Source organism: Calidris pugnax, unplaced genomic scaffold, assembly GCF_001431845.1.
Source record: "Calidris pugnax isolate Ruff unplaced genomic scaffold, ASM143184v1 scaffold30, whole genome shotgun sequence".
Taxonomy (NCBI): Eukaryota; Metazoa; Chordata; class Aves; order Charadriiformes; family Scolopacidae; genus Calidris; species Calidris pugnax.
Genome location: NW_015090776.1, coordinates 1421350 through 1436323, shown reverse-complemented (window position 1 = coordinate 1436323; position 14974 = coordinate 1421350). Strand labels below are relative to the sequence as shown.

The window sequence follows — 14974 nt, the reverse complement described above, 5'->3', positions numbered from 1 at the left end:
GATGATGTTCCTTGTTTGTTGTGTGGGTGTCTATTTTTGTCAGTTAGGTTGACGGTTGGACAAGATGATCTTGAAGGTCCCTTCCAACCTAGAAGATTCTGTGATTCTGTGACAGCACTTTCAAATTTTAAGAGGACAAACGCTGGCCTTAAAGCTAGCCGAAAGCTAGAGAGATCCACATAGTCCGCTTTATCACTAGCAAACACCTCTTCTGTCTATAGAATGTACAAAGTTGGAATTTGAGGAACAGTGAAAACATGGTCAATTCAAACAGGCCGAGCTCCCCTCTCCCCCCACCCCCAAAAAAATAATCAACAGCAACAACAAAAAAAAACCACATTACACTACATGGAGTTTTTAATCTGCATGATGATCACTAAATAAACCTCTTTAGCTTTCTCCCTGTTCCCCTACAATTTCCAGATCTATAAAAATACATGTGAATGAGGCTTGACTTCTCTTTCTTATAACATTATTGGACATCAGATTGGATTGTGTTTCTTCACACTGCTGAAGTCTAATCCAGCAACATCAACAGTTGGCACCAGTATCAAAGATCAAACTCCACAATCAGGAGAGGCAGTGTCACCCAAAATTGAACTGACCATGTGATAGCCACTGAGTATCAACTAGCAGTCTCAAAATCATAACCAGTAAACCGTCTCTTTACATGTTCTTCTCAATGACTGTTGTGTGGGTGTCTATTTTTGTCAGTTAGGTTGACGGTTGGACAAGATGATCTTGAAGGTCCCTTCCAACCTAGAAGATTCTGTGATTCTGTGACAGCACTTTCAAATTTTAAGAGGACAAACGCTGGCCTTAAAGCTAGCCGAAAGCTAGAGAGATCCACATAGTCCGCTTTATCACTAGCAAACACCTCTTCTGTCTATAGAATGTACAAAGTTGGAATTTGAGGAACAGTGAAAACATGGTCAATTCAAACAGGCCGAGCTCCCCTCTCCCCCCACCCCCAAAAAAATAATCAACAGCAACAACAAAAAAAAACCACATTACACTACATGGAGTTTTTAATCTGCATGATGATCACTAAATAAACCTCTTTAGCTTTCTCCCTGTTCCCCTACAATTTCCAGATCTATAAAAATACATGTGAATGAGGCTTGACTTCTCTTTCTTATAACATTATTGGACATCAGATTGGATTGTGTTTCTTCACACTGCTGAAGTCTAATCCAGCAACATCAACAGTTGGCACCAGTATCAAAGATCAAACTCCACAATCAGGAGAGGCAGTGTCACCCAAAATTGAACTGACCATGTGATAGCCACTGAGTATCAACTAGCAGTCTCAAAATCATAACCAGTAAACCATCTCTTTACACGTTCTTCTCAATGATCTCCATTCGCTTGGGACTCTCAAGTCAAGCTTCCCAAGCAAGCAGGAGGAGATGGCACTGGCTCCTTGCCCTCAGGTTTAACAGCAAACAGACAACTATGCTGACATCTGTTGCAAGTAAGCAAGTACTCTTTAGGCGCAGTCATTTTCAAAGCACGTCCCCAACAGCACTGCTTGGTTCATTTTCAGGTGTCATTTAATCTGTTGGTCTCCAGTAGAAAAAAAAAAAACAAAAAACCCATGAGCAAGACAGGACTGGACTGGGCTCCACCACCCTCTTGTTCTTGTGCTGATGGAGGAGCTGCATTGCTGTGGCCAGACCATCTCCAGCTCTCCTTGCCTAGCACGGAGGTGAATCTGAGAGAAGGGCTTTTTCTAGCTATTCTCACAGTGCCAAGACACGCACAGCCTGCAGCAGTAACACAGCAATGACTCCTTGGTTCCCTTTCCTTTTAGGACAGTCCACTGCTACTAGATTTGAAGCAGGCATCTGCTAAAAGAAATCCTGAATGGTGCAGGCCAGACTAGCTGATCCCTTCTAAAGCTACAAAATCAGGAAAAGTCTTCCATGAGCAAAAGAAAGATTATTTTTTTTTTCGATCCCTTCTAAAGCTACAAAATCAGGAAAAATCTTTCATGAGCAAAAGAAAGATTTGGTTTTTTTCTGTTGTTGACAGTTTGTTCAGAGTTAAAAATATAAAGTGGAAAGTTTCTAGACAGAAGCAACAACAGACTTTTGATTAACTACTACTGGCAAGGGGAGAGAAGATAAGAGAATAAATATAAAACCTCACATTTACCTTCAGTCTTGAGGTTTATTCCACTCACTTAAATCAGATCTTTGCCGATGTAGTTCACTATTCCTCTGTTACCTTCAGTCTTGAGGTTTATTCCACTCACATTCTTAAATCAGATCTTTGCTGACGTAGTTCACTATTCCTCTGCGTCTCCTTTGGCTTTTTTTTTTTTTTAAGTCTTACATAACAATTTTTCCAACTCAAAATATGAAGCAGATTTCATCACAATAACATCTACTTACATTTTCAACTATTCAACATTTTAGATCTTTCCCCCTTTATAAAGGAAGAAGACAAGATCTCTATTTCACAGGTCTCAGGTTTTGGCATTGGGAACAACGTGAAGTCAGATACCCCCTGTGATGCCTTTTTTCACCATTAAGTTTTCAAAAACACTTTGCAGTAATCACGACTTTACACTTTTTATCAGTTTTTACCTTTGTGACTTATCTATACCCTCTGGATATAAGAGGAAAGCGACCTGTCATGCAACAAGAGGACGATATAAATGGGAGAAGCCCCATTCCTGTAGGCAGGGTACTAGTTGTTGTGATTTACGCCATAGCCAGAGGGCCACTCTCATCAGTCATCAAAAATGTTAAAAAAAACCCAAACCCTAACCAATATTATAAGGACACCTGCAATCCTTCTCACTGACTCACTCTTCAAACAGCGTAGAACTCTTAAGCACAAACTTTGTAATTACAGAGTATGCACATCTGTCATTATCAAAGCAAGAGCTGACTGATATAACCAAAAGAACACGTTACAAATCTGAGAAGCAGAAATGCCATGAATCTCCTCATGTTTTATTCCTTGTCACTCCCCAGCTCCAAACAGCCTCTGAAAAAAGGGAAACAAGCTAACATTTAGTATGTAGTCATAAAACTTGCCTTGTTGCTTCATGTCTTTTATAGAAGAAAACTGGAAGGTGAAATGAGAAGATTGCTAGAGATTATCGTAACGTGTAAATTTTGATTTCTTTGTACTCAGGATGTTTTCTCAGTCCTCCACATTGCCAGAACACTAAAAACAAAACAAAACCCACCTCTGCTGTTCTTCAGGTGTTTCAGAAAGTTTTCATTGATTTTTATATAACCAGACTTTACCCCCAAGTTGAACAGCTCCCTAACTAGAGCTAGGAGCTGAGCCTGCCGACTTCAGTAAAATGCACCGCGTCACTTCGTTTGAAAGACTTGCTATTTAAGCCTGATTTCCTTGGAAAACAGGGCTTATGCAATCTTGCTCTTTTTGCTCATCCATCTGTAGACTATTTTTCAAAGCAAATTTGAAGACAAATGGCTGGGGTTTAAAAACGTAACAAGTAAGTCTTGTTCCAGAGCTCTGGAAAACAGGCAGACTGTTAGAGGAAAAATAACAGTATGAAAGACTCTATCAGAAAAAGACCTGATCTCCTGTCTTCTTACTGACGGGGGAATTGATGCCAGAGTCTCCTTCCAACACGCTTAGAAAAAACTCCAGCAGAGAAACATCCCCACCTGTCACTTTCCGAGCTCTTATACCAATATACACTTAAATATTTGGTAAAATACAGTCATGAGTCACGGTAGGTCAGGCATTCAGGTATCCCATTCCTGAAACTGTCCAGGAAAAATAAAATCCAACTGGCAAAAGGTACACTTCGGAGTGCTCAGAGCTGTGGGCAGACAGGCTCTTCTGGCTCCAAGGCTGCCAAAGGAGGAGCTCAGCAGCAGCGTGTCACGGCTCCTGCTCTTCCCTACTTTACCTTTGCAAAGGTTTACCACCCTTAGATTAGCCTTATTTCTAAAAATTTGTCATTTGTGAAAATTTAACGATTCCTTAGGTCTAGCTTTGAACTAACCTTAATGGTGGTCCTGCTTCAACCAGGGAGAGGGGGACTTTCGACCGGATACCATCAGAGACCCCTCACAAACTGAGTTGTTCTCCAAAGCTTCACAGTGACTGCTTCAGCCCAGGCAAAGGCTAAAGAGCAACCGCACACGTGCTCGTGTCAGAACTGCACACGTGCTCGTGTCAGCACACCTTGAGATCAGAGGAAGGTGGAAAGGTACCAAGCAGCTGGAAGAGATAACCCACAAACCTAGCTCACATGTGGCCATACCCATACCAGCTGCTATTTAATTCAAAACAGCGTACTGATCTCTGATACTTCCATGGAAAACACTTTTTTGGGGTGGGGAGGGTGGAAGCATCAGGCTCTTTAAAAAGTGAAGTATTTAGATTTAAAACAGTAAGAGCGTTAGACCTCCATTTGGTATGCCAAGTTCAACAGCACCTTCAACCATTCAATTCTTTTTTTCTGAAGGATTTTTCTTTTAAAAAAAAACCCAACAGGTATTATACCAGCTGCTATTTAATTCAAAACAGCGTACTGATCTCTGATACTTCCATGGAAAACACTTTTTTGGGGTGGGGAGGGTGGAAGCATCAGGCTCTTTAAAAAGTAAAGTATTTAGATTTAAAACAGTCAGAGCGTTAGACCTCCATTTGGTATGCCAAGTTCAACAGCACCTTCAACCATTCAATTCTTTTTTTCTGAAGGATTTTTCTTTTAAAAAAAAACCCAACAGGTATCATAGTGCAGTTACTTTGGAAGCTTAACAGGATTAGAGTTTTAGGTTTTACTCTCCCTGATACTGTAACTAGTATTAGGGACAAATTGCAAGTATTCAATTCAATCATTCATTTCACTGTATTCACCTAAAGTATTCTGAAATTTAAGGGGTTTTGCTTTTACTTTCTGGCTAGGAGCTTGATTTGAAAAAAAAAATCTGGAAAGACACTATTTGAAGAAATTCATTTTCACTGCATTTCACTGGCAGCTCAGATTCCTTTACCTCCAATTGTAATCTAGGACAATCAGTACTAGATCACAATCTAGTACTTTTAGTACTAGATTCACTTTTTTCTGAAGTTTTTTTTCCTCTCCAGATTTCAAAATCCCTGGGAGACAGCTGAATCAGGTTCTGGCCCGGAGGTCATTTCATTCCCAGCTCTGAAATTAACTGCTTGATGATCCTGAACAAGTGTGTCACTGCGTTTTTCTGTGCCCCTCCTTCCTCTTCTGCTTCTTTACTCATATTGTCACCACTCTTCAAATTGTCTCTCGCTACATTTATACTGCATTCACTATAATTAGATAGTGATCTCAAAAGGGGGTAAGCTTGAGAGAGGAATGTCTTTATTAACATGGTTTTAGTTCATTCAGCTACCAGTCCTTGTCCTCCCACTATCAAGTTCAATGTCACAATGTCTCTTCCTGGGAGAATTTTTCACTTTCTTGTATTTGCAATTTGAATTCAATATGATATTGGTTATGTGTGCAGTCACCTTCTCTTGCCAAATTCAGTCCTGATCTATGCTAACAACAAATTCAAGCTCATCAACTCGTATTCAGAGTTGCAATCAAAAACACGGCGCCTCTGTAGTGCAGCTCGCCTCCAAAATGCAAGGTTCAAGTAGTCAGTCTTGCAGACATCTAAGAGATAAAATACTATTTAATATCCATCATAATCTCTTACAGTCATTAAAACCCCACTTAAAATCTTCAGGAGCTCGTGCTCTGGACTTCTACCATGAGTCAAACATAAAGCAACAATTACATAAGCTACCACAAACAAAATGAGAAAGTATTTGCCACAACTAAAGGTATATGTACAGAGAGAATAAACTGGTAAGTGCCAAGCAATAAAATTCACAGGGGAAACTAATGCTACACTGAAAGCCTGAAGCCACAGCAAAAGGATCACTGAGAAAAGGTCACTTTAGAAAGGCTGTGGGATCTCCACCCCCAGAGGCAGTGAAACCTGCCTGGACATGGTCATGAACAACCTGATCTAATTGGCCCTGCTTTTACCAGGAGGTTGTATTAGATGATCTCTGGAGGTCTTTTCCAACCCAAATTAATCAAATTATGGGGTTGTCTCACTATCGGAGACATTTACACTTAGTTTTGCTGTATGAAAAGTGACACAGCCAAGAAAAGCCAACAGCAACTAAGACTAATCAGCCAGAACAGGACCTTCTCCTACTCCACGCTTGCATACACACACCTCTTACAAACTATGTGACTGAGTGTGATTATATTATATCCTCCTTACCCACAAAAGAAACATCAGAAGGCTTTTTTGGGCTACAGTGACCACTAGCTTTGCATAAAGTAGAATCCATCTGTTTGAACTGTGTGAAAGCAGCAAGGAGTGAATTGGGCCTTCAGACGCCTAGTACATTATAGAAAACATCCAGCAAATCTGCTTAAGATGGGAGTTTCCTCTGTAAACACAGGATATAACCACATATTTAATAAAAAGAATACTTTCCTCAAATATCTTCTGGGAACTTGTGGAATCGGCAGTAAAATTCGCAGCTAGGTATTTCTGTGTAAAGGGAAAAATTAACAAGTAAGCCCCAAACCACCATACAAATGTTTTCTGAGAATATAGTTTCTCTCTCCTGTGGGTATATTTAAAATGGCCAACAGCAAGTAAAAAACGCCTGGGTTTTTACCATCTACTGAAAAGCACGTCTCTTGAGAGCTGAAGTATCCACCCAAATTTAACATTTGTAGCTGTTAGGATAGAGCTGTAAATGATGATAGATTAGTAGTCAATCTGCAAATTCATGAGGAGCAGATATAGATTACAAAATGAATGTTATCAAGTGCATAGTTTCAGCTACTGCCACAGAAGCCTGAAAGTACATTCATGAGTTAATTTAAAAATTACCACCAAACACATTATCAGTTAATACTCTCTGGTAACGTAAGTGAACCCTTTTTAAATGCCTACTATATTTGAAAGTGGTTAACAACACACAAAGCCAGCATTTAATACTTTTGTACATATTAACTAGCAGTCTATCATCTGCAAAGCACAATCAAAGCCAATTAAAAGACCATCAAAGATGCCAAATTAATACAAACTACGAAACTGAAACTTCAAATAGCAATTACATGCTCCAGAAGTCAAATCTGATAACAAATAATGACTATTTACACCATGCTTTCCACCCTTAAGATACGTCAGCTTGCAAACAAACACGTCCTTGCACTCTCTTTGTGGGGTAGAAACAATCAATTAAGAAAAACCGAGGGAGAAGAGACATAGCTACTGCTGGTTGTTGTCTGCTCCATGAAAGAGAGAGAGCCAGCACACCAGTAACTCCACAGGCAATGGTGCTGCTGGGAAATAAGAAAGGAATCCAATTCTTGTTAGGGCATCATCCTTGGATCCTGAACTGGGCTTTGCTACTGTGTGATTAAAACCATCTGTATCATTACAACCCTACCTACCATCTCCATGCCAAACCCCACTCCTCCCCCATGCCAGCACAGTCCTCCCCTAATACCTTCCTGAAGGCCACAAGGAAGGGCACTGTGTCCCCTACGTGCCCCTGCAATCACACAAAGCCTCCAGAACAATGTAGGAAGCCTCCACTCTTCCACCTCTCTCCAAACCTACTGCAGGAGCAAAGATCATCTCAGCCCAGAGAGCAACCCCCATCTACCCCCACTGGATTTTCAACCGCTGCCCTTACACTCTTCTCCAGACAACTGAATAATTTACTTTAGGAAAGCCACAAGGCACTCATGTAGTCAAGTATCCTCTCTCCTTGGCCACACTTTCTTCCCAAATTTGTTTTTAAGGGGTTCTGTATTTCATTCTTGAAGAGCAAGCCTGGAAACCTTTATTTGAGCTAAACAAAGTAAACAGAAACTAAATCTGAATAAAAAAAGTATGAAAATGAAGAATAGCTGGGACTATCCTGAGGCCATATATTCTCATAAATAATAATGTTTATTAATGTAAGCAATCTGACTGCGCTGCACATTACGGTCAATGTTTATGTGATGAAACAACTTAGAGCAGGTCTACCCTTCCACTACTTAAGTCATTCCAATTTCAGTTACACTTGAGATGCACACTGAGAAATAGACACAATGTGAGAGCCACCCTAGCAATCCCATTTTAACAACGTTGGCATCTGGTTGCTTGCCATCTTATTCTCCTACTTTATTTATTTCTGTAAATAAAGAGATTACCCTTCATATGTTTTGATCGATTATATCAATATAGCCCCACCATGGCTGAGAAAACAAATTAACTATAATAAAAGCAGAAAACTAATATTAAAATGAGACGCAAGTTTTACTTCCAGAGGGGTACATCCACTCCCAGTGGACATTAGATAAATGATCGACTGGCACAATGAAGAAGTTACCAATACAATAATTATTTGTACATATATGAGTGGTAGATATTCCCCACACTCAACGTTGTGCCAAGTTCTACATTTAAAATATAAATCCAGCCTGTTCTGTATGAAAAAAATAACATCTCACTCAAGGTTGTGCCAAGTTCTACATTTAAAATATAAATCCAGCCTGTTCTGTATGAAAAAAATAACATCATCTCCTTTTCTTTGTAGTTTGGTGTTACCAGAATGCATATTAGGAGAAGTTATAAAGTATGCATTTCTAGAGGCTGCTTGGAAGCACATAATGTTTAAGACAGTTTGTCAGATTCTCTCATTTGCCACTTAAAATTGAGTTTAGATTTCTCAAAACGTGAAGCTCATTGAAATCCATTGTAAAGGTCACACTAGAAAGATTCACACTTTTTCCCCTTATCCCACTGCTTTCAATAACAAAGCTTTTCATCTAGAAGAGACTCGACTACATGAGAAGCTACTTTAAGGTACTCAACACTGGAAGTACCTAAAAATTAGGGAAGCTGTGTTTATTCCCAAAGCAAGTGTTATAAAGCTCTGCATTTTCAGATGGTCCAACTGATAAATTCAAAGTTTGTCGGTCTATGAAGAGCAGTCAGCAAAGAGAGACAACCTCATTTCTGCTCTAGAGCACTAGCAGTCAGGAGGGATAAAAAAAAAAAAAAAAAAAAAAGGTTGTGTAATTAATTCAAGACCACAGACTCAAAAATGTCCCAAAGCAGCCAATAAAACTGAGGAATGCAGAGAAATCCGAGGCAGTGGCACAGTTTAACAGCCTCGAAGGTTGGTAACACTACAGACGTTTTCCCAACGTGATTGTCCCTCTCAATCACACTACTTTTGAGTTTTTTGATTTCCTGATAACTAGTCCCAAGCCTCCATTTTCCCACAACCTGCCTGAAACCCAAGTAACACCACCTGATGCTGTAATTATAAAACCTCCATTAGGCTACTGGACAGACAACATCTGACAGAGGAGGAAAAAAAAGTAATACCAGCATTTCTGAAACACATCAGCTTGCTAGCACATGGTCTTTTACAGCTTCTTCACGGTACTCATTCTCCTAAGGAAGGGAGTGGTTTTGCCTGGTGCCTTAAGATGTGAGTTCTTCCAGTCAATTGCCATTCACTATTTATTGGACCTGAAATGAACTGATCCATGGAGTGCAGCAGCATTTCCAATCTGGCCATGAAGCTCCTCATCCTGGCCTTTAGAAACATTTGTGCTACGACCTCATGCAAACCACCTGCCATACCCACGTACATCTATGGAAGAACCTCATGCAAACCATCTGCTATACACATGTACACCTACGGAAGAATTCAACGAATCTAACGCTAACAGAAGTGACCGAAGAGAAATAATCCTCCCCTTTTGGATGGCAAGAGCATCATGGGGGAAAAAAAAAAAAAAGTATCAAACTTTTCATCAAACTCAAGGCTGTTTTATCACAGGGTTAAGAACAGACATGTACTTTTAGACATGACAGAAGCATGTGATTTTTATGTTGGTGCTTTTCTGTATACTTATAGCAGGAAAGTATAATAGCGTATAACCACTATATGTCCATGTACATTGCTCCTACGTAGCTGATGCTCAAATTCAAGTTTATCCTAATGAGTTCTATTTTGTCTGCTGGGGCATCAGCAGCCTTTTCACTGAAGTCAATAACCTCGGTCCTTAGTGTTCATCTTCTTATCTACAGTTCCATATCATACCCTCCCAAACACCTCCTGAGCTACAAAATCTGAAAAACACAAAACTATAAAATTTGCAGAGTTCTCTCTAGAGGTAGTACCTCCAGGTAGTACAGAATTCACCTATCTTCCTCTAGCTGTCACACCTGTAAATGTGTAAACTCATGGCATTCCAAACCCAGGCTATTTCTAAACTGAAAAGCTTAGATCTTTTTCCTCTTGGAGGGATTAATAAAACCCCAAAAAACCAAAAAAGCAAACACTGCTCACTGTTCTAATGCAACAGGTAGTAAAATTATTGTAATCATTAAAGGTAAAAAATTCTGGTACTTACCTTTTCACACTATCTATATTTTGTCCAAAGTGAGTACTAAAAAATGATACCACAACAGTAACACTTTCTGCCAGGAGTGAAAACAAAACTCTTACAGGAACAGCACCTTTTCACTCCTCATGTGGGCCAATAAATCAGACAAGCACTTGACCTAACATTTGCCAAAGACCTTTGCCAACAATTCATATAAAAAGGAAAACAGCCATTACCAAGCCATAATTTAGCCCTGTGAAGTACCTACACTAGGCAGAGCTCTGTGGGGAGTGAGAAGAATTGCCATTTTCTCTATGTTAAATTTTATGCAAAGTTTCTCATATTATGAAGCATGCTACTGTAGTTTTTAATGAAGTTCTTAAGGTCTTAGAGTTGAATCCATCTTAGACTTCAGAATTACCAAGCGCGAAGGAGAGAAGCAAAAATGCCTTCCTAAAATTCATTTCAGTGCTGTACCAGATCAGAGTAGGAGGGATAAGGGACTGAAAACTTTTGGGAACAAACCAAATTAACAATTCAAACTGCAGAGAAGTTGCATCTGTCACAGCAATTGAACACACACAAACAGCCTGAGAATGATACACATTGCCTCAGGGTATTTTTAATCAGACTTACTGTTTTTGGTCCCTTCTTTAAATTCATTGTCTAGTAGAATGTTTAGGGTGCACTGGACCTCACAGTCTGTAGTGAAAGACCATATTTACATGGATGTAACTGTATTAAAACACCACGTCCCCTGCTATTGTGGAGTGTACCCCCTTGCCACAGAATTATGTTTAAGAATCGGTGCTTTGTTTTTACAGCACTTTCTTACCCTCACAGCACTGCTGGCACATTTTTTGAGGCTAACCAGTTTCTTGCTGTCTCCCTGAAATAATAGCTGCAAAAAGTGAGAACTGACCACTTCAATCAATAAGGTTAAGTTTGATCATTTCACTACCCTTGTTGTTAGCCTTTTAGTTTGCCTGACATTTTAACAGAAAACCTACAAACATACTTGCTCTCTGATTCAAATGATCTTTCCTACCTCCACAAGTGCTGTTACTAATTCAGCAGCAAAGATTAGGTCTCTAGAAAACTAGTCTTCTGTTTTCTTGAACTCCTTGACTGTGCTGGTAGAAATCACTTAGGAGACCGTGATCGCATCGAGTGAGCCACTTTGTTATTCTTCTCTTCGGCGTAGAGCATAACTACTATCCATCACATTTATTAATAAAAATGGCATTAAGCAGTAGTATTCTAATGAGTTTATCCTGTGGGAGAAATTCTGAGAATATCAGATCAAGACATATACTTGGGTTTCAGTTTCTCCAGAACTATGTTAGATACCCCCAAAAATTTCTTACCCGCTTATCATAGCGAAGCTAGCTACAACCAATAAATTTATTACAACCACTAAATTTATTAATGAGACCAAAAGACGGCTTGGTTATTAATAAACAGAAAATAAACTCCCCCACAACACTTGCGAGACAAAAAGAAAGACTCGAGTCATCTTCTGTATGATTGACTTAATAGCTACAATAAATACATAGAAACAAAGTTGTTAATTTGGCAACCAGACAGCTTTCATCTAAAGCTGGGGGAAAGCTAACAACAACTTGTGTTTTAAGGAGTCTCTCTCAGACAAAACTGTGTATTTTGTAAACTGTCCTGCAAGAGCAATACTTACATGGTTTCAAGCCGATAATCATCCAAAATAGTTTAATGTTATCCCTGAGTGGTGAAGAGTAAAGAATGGACTAGGGTTTTAATTACCTAGCAGCATGCTACTGCTAACTCCCAGCTGTTCACAAGAGAGCTCCATGATCCAGAAGTGGGGGGAAGGCAGATAGGGATAATTCCTAAAATATTTCTCCACTGCAACAAGTCTAAACAGGTCCATAATACTGATCACTGGTCATTTCTCAGAAAATTAATAATTTAAGGTCAGCTTCAAAGGCCAGCTATTTTCAACAAGCAGAACGAAGCTTAGGCTCAACAACATCCCTTTTCCAATTTCTTTCCTCTCTGTTTGCAACATTATTAAACTGGTGATCTACTCAGTAAAAAGCAGGTAAATTATTAAACTGGTGATCTACTCAGTAAAAAACAGGTAATGGGTATTTAAGCAAAAAAAATAATAGAAAAATTAAAAAATGGAAAGAATTCATTTAATGCTTCTTTCATGCATGTTATTTGAAATGGTGCTACAGTAAGAGTAGATCCAGTGCTCCTTTTAAGAAAAATACAACCGAACAGTTGTATTTAGTCTAATTTTTCAGGTTTCCATTTCCCAGTGCCCTCCCCTCACCCCCATTACATTCTTTTTATTACGCAAAGGAAAGAGAAATATTTAAGGGAAGCTGAAGAAATTCACATATTCTACCTATTTCACATATAAGACCGATGGCTTTCCTGAAGGTACCAAACATACTTCTATTTCATAACACAGCCCCGAAAATGCCAGAATTCTGCTCTAATCACCCAAGATGCCCAACCAAGTCTTTGTACTCAACATATTACCATGTATCACTCCTAAAACACAAAGTGTCATTGACAAAGGGAGCCTGATGCAATTTATTTCACTGTCGCTTGCATATTATTTCAACTCTTGAGACAGGACAGGCAGTGCTTTTCTTGGCAGCTGCAGTAGGGCTGGTGCATTTCAAAGCTTTGAAGCCAAAGGTCAAAATTTTAGCCACTGAAGAAGTTAAAAAACTCCTCCAGTGCAAAATCTGTGTCCCACTATTATTATGAAGCTGAATGCAGAAAACAGTAAGGCATTTATTAAATATTGTAAATAACAATTTCCGGAGTCAATACGGTCTAAAGATGTTCTAAACTTATTTAACTATCACCACTGAAATGTACCATAACACTCTCTCTCTCTACAACTACCTAAAAGGAGGGTGTAGAGAGATGGGGGTCAGTCTCTTCTCCCAAGTCACAGGCGACAGGATGAGAGGAAATGGCCTCAAGTTATGCCAGGGGAGGTTCAGGCTGGATATTAGGAAAAAATTTTTCACCGTAAGAGTTATCAAACATTGGACTGGGCTGCCCAGGGAGGTGGTTGAGGCACCATCCCTGGAGGTGTTCAAAAGATGGGTTGATGTAGTGCTGGGAGATACGGTTTAGTGATGGTGTTGCTTTTTGTTTTTCTTTTTGTTTGTTGTGTAGGTGTTTATTTTTGTCAAAATTAGCTTGACGGTTGGACAAGATGATCTTTAAGGTCCCTTCCAACCTAGAAGATTCTGTGATTCTGTGATAACAGTCAGATCCAGCCACAAAGCTTGCTACCTGACACTGCAGCTCACCTTGTCATCTGTCCAGTGAAAATTCCTCCCATGTCCAAACAGCTAACAAAGCTAATCCTTCCAAGTATATTTTCTAATGCAAAATATACCACTTATCGATATCCGCTGCTTTCAGAGCGAGTGCCTCTGTCTTCGCTGACAAGTTGAATGCCAGCTCTGAGCTTGACATGATGTATAAAAATGTCAAATTATCTCATTACAAAAGTTTTAAATGAAAACATAGATGAATACAAATGAGAGTACCTCTGCAGGGAACTCCTATGACAAATCGGATCTTTGTCACTGAATGAATGACATATTTGATTAAAGAATTTTCCCCAAGCAAAAATAATTTCACCCGCATACCAGTCATGTTTTTTTCAAATGCAAGCAATTTCCTTTAATCCTTAAAAGCCTGCATGCAATGCATAGTTATTACAGAGCTATAACCACTTCCAAACAGGACCGGATTATGATTTATCACACTGGAAACCATCTTTCTCCACTAGCTGTCCTCTGGATCTCTATGGAATTAGGCACTTGATCCAATTATTTTCCATAAAAGAGGGTCTGAAAAACAAATAGCTTAACAAAAACCCTAAGAAGAAGAATACTGCTCAGAGTGTTTGATTCACACATACACTATGCCAGTGGGGTGGGTCTAAGGAAGATAAATGATTTTGAAGAGCCAGCTACCACTATAAAAGTTGGCAAGAAACAGGTGCTAAATCCGTATCAGAAGCAGTGAGAGCAAAGGGAGGAGGCACATCTACAGCTCCCAACACAGTGTCTTTCTTCAACTGATGTCCTGTTGGAAACGACGACATTTTCACAAGAGCAGTCAGGTCATTCCCAGTGTCAGTTTAGCAGCATCACACCTTGCAAATTCTGTTCAACACGGTGATGTGCACAGGCTTTAAAGGAAACAAAAGACTCGGGACGCAGAGCAACAGATCATACTGGATACTGTATTTTAAGCGGGGGCAATTTATAAAAACAACAATAACAGCTCATGACTCTGTTGATCAGCTCTCCCTTCCCAAGGAAAGCATTTGGCAATGCCTGGCTCTCTAGGTTGGTGTCACGGTATGCGGTTGTGATTACAGAGCTGTGTACAGTACCTCTCCCTGCAGCTTCCAGAGTGTGCCTGTACATATGTGTGTATGTATATATATATACACACACATATCCCCGCATCTTAGGGCTTGGTGGCCTCAGGCTGCTCCCCCCGGGGCCGGCTCGGGGCTTGCGGAGCTCCCCGCGGCCCTGCAGCACCGCCGAAGCCGCC

At 39.8% G+C, this 14974-nt stretch overlaps 1 protein-coding gene across 2 annotated transcripts in view; it reads right to left on the bottom strand.

The window, feature by feature from the left end:
- The window catches only part of RNF2 (ring finger protein 2), a 34658-nt gene that overhangs the window by 18252 nt on the left and 1432 nt on the right, over window positions 1–14974 (bottom strand). The gene's annotated exons all lie outside the window — the stretch shown is intronic.